Consider the following 4,987-nt stretch of genomic DNA (forward strand, 5'->3'; position numbering starts at 1 on the left):
CCAGGCCCCGCATCAGTGTCCTGCTGGTGGCCCTGCAGCCCATGGGTTACTCGGGGTTAGGTGACTGTTTTCCTGAGCAAAGCTGAGCAATCGTATTTTGTTGTTGTTGCCCTGAAATGACAGCTGCTAACAGCTCATTTACTATAATGGCCTCTCCCAGCCTGTGCTGGGTGGGGGAGGGATGGGGGTGGGGGGGAGGGTGGTGTGCAGGAGGAATGGCAGGGAAGTGAAAAGGCTGCCTTTAGAGGCTGCCCAGTAAATGACTGCATAGTTTCTCTCTGAGTCATCACAGCAGGGATGAGCTTGGAGGGGCAGGGTTTTCCTGCCGGTATTTGGGTTCTACGGGGTGGTGGGTGTGGACACAAATGGCTCTGGGACCTGCCCAGCAGCTGCCACCTCATTTGCATGATGCTGGGCCTGGACATTTATGGGTAGGTGTTTTTCTGGGGTGGTTAGGTGAGAAGCTGTTTGGAGTGATGAAGTTCAGGGAACTCGATTTTTTGGCTGTTTCCTCATTTCCGCATGTCTGCTGCTAATGCTGTCATGGCCACGAAGTTGGAGCATCTAACTGACTGGGGTCCACCTTAGGAAGAACTTCATACTGGAGGGGGGAGGACATGAAGAGAACTAATAAACAACAGCCCTGGCTTTTGAGGAACTTCTGAAGCACAGAAAGATCCTGAGAACGTTCAAGAAGGAACTTCTGTGCAAATGGGTTTAGGGGGCACAAGGGCACAGGGTGGTGACCAGGTAGAGTGCAGGGGTGGGTGGCCTGGAGAAAGCCCAGGAGAATTAGCCATGTCCTCTAGGGAGTTACTGAACTTACCTAGGTCTCAGTTTCCCCTAGAACAGCATCTGGCTCTAAGTGGCACTTGACTCAATAATTATTACTGTCAGTAAGAGAAAATACGGGCCAACCAAGATGCCGTCTTGCATATTCTTGCTCACTGAATTGTCATGAGGAAGGCCTGCCCTGAGGTCCCTGATGCCCTCAAACCTTAGGTTTGCTTTGGGACCTACAACACCAATGAGTGGCCACCTGCAGCCACCACACAGGACAGACCGGAATGAGGCTGTAGGGTCCCCTTGAGGAGAAAACTTGGGACTTCAGCTCAGAGACAGCATCTCTAACTTTCCGTCCCCAGCTAGCGGGGGGGGGGGGGGGGGGGGGGGGTAACCTGTTGGCAGACTGAGAGGCTGCATGGCGAATAGTTACGAGCCCAGGACCAAACTGGGTTCAGATCTCAGCACTGTCAACAGTTGATGACCTTGAGCAAGTTATTTCTGTGCCTCTGTTTCTTGACCTGTCAAATGGGGATAAGAATAGTACCTACCTCCTAGGGTTGTGAGCCGCACAGGTGTTTAACACACAGAACGTGCTTGGAACAGTGTCTGGTGCAGAGTCATCACGATGTAAATGTTAGCCATTCTTATTTCGTAGAGATTCTTGGGTGTGCCATTCTGGGCTTGTCACTCTCTGATTATTTTTGAGGGGGTGACTGGTACATATAGGGTAGTGTGTGTGTGTTGGGGGGCGGGGGTTGTGGCTAGAGGACTGAGGACAGCCAGGTGGCCCAGCAGAGCTTTCCCCTTGTCCTGGCCTGGGGGTCTGTAGGGAAGAGGAGGATGAGGATGGTGGCTAGGAGGGAGGAGGACATGCCCGTCCAAAGTCAAATGATTCCTCTAAAGAGCTCTCTCTAAGGATCCATGGGGAGCTCAGGGCCCTGCCCAGGATGTTATCTCCTCCTATAGAGGGAGGATGATTGTGTTTCTGTTACCTCCTGGGGACCACGCCTGCCAGCTGAAGCTGTGCTTCCCAACCCACTGGCCAGCCCCTCAGCATGGGCATTAGGGCCTAAGCCAGTGATGGCGAACCTATGACACGTGTGTCAGAGGTGACACGCGAACTCATTTTTTTGGTTGATTTTTCTTTGTTAAATGGCATTTAAATATATAAAATAAATATCAAAAATATAAGTCTTCGTTTTACTATGGTTGCAAATATCAAAAAATTTCTATATGTGACACGGCACCAGAGTTAAGTTAGGGTTTTTCAAAATGCTGACACGCCGAGCTCAAAAGGTTCGCCATCACTGGCCTGAGCCTTACCATGGCAACATCTGGCTTTTCCTACCACTGTCTGTCCTCCTTTCCATTTCTTTCTTTACCTCAATATATATATATATATATATATATATATATATATATATATATATATATATATTTTGCTGTGTCATATCTATTTTCGTAAGTCACCTTAGGCTATTCTTGAAATAGGCAGAGAATAAATAAATACTAGTAAACTAGTTCCTGGAATTCTTATGAACCTTTCTTGAAGTACTTATATCAGTGATTTTCAAATGTATTTTTTTAAAACGACTCTCTTTTTTTTTTAAAATATATTTTATTGATTTTTTACAGAGAGGAAGGGAGAGAGATAGAAAGTTAGAAACATCGATGAGAGAGAAACATCGATCAGCTGCCTCCTGCACATCTCCTACTGGGGATATGCCCGCAACCCAGGTACATGCCCTTGACCGGAATCGAACCTGGGACCTTTCAGTCCGCAGGCCGACGCTCTATCCACTGAGCCAAACCGGTTTCGGCTAAAAGGTCTCTCTTTTTAAAAATGAAATGATTCTGCCCTGGCTGGGTATCTTGGTTGGTTGGAGTGTCATCCCGATGCACTAAAGTTGAGGGTTTGAGCCTGGGTCAGGGCACATACAAGAAACAACCAGTGAATGAATGAATACATAAGTGGAACAACAAATCTCTCTCTCTCTCTCTCTCTCTCTCTCTCTCTCTCTCTCTCTGTGAATAAAAAATTTAAAAATAATAAAAATGAAATGTTTCCTAGAAGCCCTTTATTCATATGTTATATACATTAGGTTAAAGCCGGGAAAAGTACCCCAAGCCTCCAGCCTGTGCCATCCCCTCGTCTCCTGAGACATCCTGGCCAAGCCCTCACTCTGAGCAGCCCTGCCTGTAGACCTCCAGTCGGCTCCACGGAAACCATACTGCAAAGCTGGTGTGTGTATGTCATTCTAATGCAAAAACGAGGAAGTGAGATGATTTCTTATGACCTTTTTGGACAATTTGCTAATTACTGGTGGACACTAACTGCTAAAGAATGAAGATTCGTTAATATCTAACAGAGAAGAAGTATGAACAAAAACAAAAGTCCTATTTTCCCTTCTATTATATAGGATAATCATTGTGAAGTTAAGTAACAATTAGGCCTTAAGTCCTACTGATGGCATTCAATAGTTAAATGAGGGTTCTTGGTGTGAAATGTATTGTTAAAAATTCGAAAGTAAGTTTGGAACTAAGTTTCAACTGATGACCACAACCTCTATATCAGCTGCCTCCGTTTCCCCCATACCAGTGAATTCTCCATTCTTCAAAATGCCTCCACTTTCCCATCTCTCTCCTGTCATGTTAAACCCCCCTCTCCTCAAATCCCAGCTCCTTCATGAAACCTCTTGTAATCTACCTAGTCCAAACTCTGTAGCACTTTGTCACACACAGGTTGCTCTGTATTTGACCTAAAAATCCATTTTTTCCTTCTGATTTAAAAATAATTAAAATATTTGGAAAGCCCTCAAAAGCACTGTGGCCCTTGGCACTACGCCGGTACATCAGGCCTGCAGCTCACTAGCCATGTGGACCTGGGCATTTCACAGAACTCTTCTGGGTTTAGCTTTCTCATTTGTTAAGTGGGGGTAATAATAATAGGACCTGATTTGCAAGATGAAATGTTGGCTAACACGTATTTTGTATTTCACAGTTAAAAAGCGGGCGACACAAAGGATAAAAATCTTAATTTCTTCTTGTGCTCTAACCCATCCTCCAATCCGGTGTTTCATTTCAGTCTTGGCAAAACAGACTTCCTATTTCAAAGGAAAAGCATGACAAAAATAAAAACCAAACAAAAACAAATGAAACCAAACCAAAAGCTCTTTCCGAGACATCCAAGGCCTCTGGCCAAACACAACTTGATGAGCTCACAGCAAATGAATGAGAGACCCAGGGTTTAGATTCCCTCTGAGTCCTGAGAGGGAACCAGGAAGGTGAGGACTCCACTGAGCAGCTGGCCGCTCTGCCAGTTGAGCAAGAGATCAGGATGTCCCAGAGCCCCTCAGCCACCGCCCTCCCCTGGCTTCACTCGCATTTCTCACATTTCTCGTGTGAATGTGTCCTCACCCACAGAGTCGATGCCATCAAGTGGCCCTGCCTAGAAACCAGATAGTCACCAGGGCACCCCCAAACCAAGATTTGGTTATTGCTTAATCCTCAGCCTCCATTTCATTCATTCCTGGCTGCAGACACCTAGGATTTCTAAGAAAGATGTAGGGGTGGAGGTGGTAGATTTGCTTTCTTCGGATGATGTTTTCCAGGAAACTCAGCTAGCTTCCTGAGAGATGTCATACACTGGAACGTTCCCCAGTGGCTGGCAGGGGAACTCTGGAATGACTCAAGTGAGGAGCTGAACCAGGAAAGGGTGGGTTATGTCCTAAAACCCCACCCTCCTCTCACTCGGCCAAACTGCATCCGTTTTAATTAAACCTTCAGCCCCCTCCACCTCCAAACCAGGAAGCCTTCCTAGATAAACCAGAAGCCCTTCCCACCACCCAAGTCACCCTCACACCTCTAACACCCTCATTTGCATATGTGGTTAGCTTTTTATTGACATCTTAGTGATCTGTGAACAGCTTCCGCAGGGCTCTCTGAGGGACTCAATGAGATGGATTGCAGCTTCTTGAAAGATCTGCTTGGGACCCCGCTTGGTTGAGCCCCCAGAGCCCATCGGCCCGTCAGTCAGTCAGTCAGTCAACACCCATGGAGTGATTGTGCACCACCAGCCATGCCTTTTGCCAGGAAAGACCTGACTCTTAGAGATGGAGAAATCAGGAAGGACATAAATAAAAATCCCAAAGAACTCCAGACACAAACATCTACAAGCCGAGCTGCTCACCTCTGTGGCCAC

This window comes from Myotis nattereri, assembly GCF_964212035.1.
Source record: "Myotis nattereri genome assembly, chromosome: 18".
NCBI lineage: Eukaryota > Metazoa > Chordata > Mammalia > Chiroptera > Vespertilionidae > Myotis > Myotis nattereri.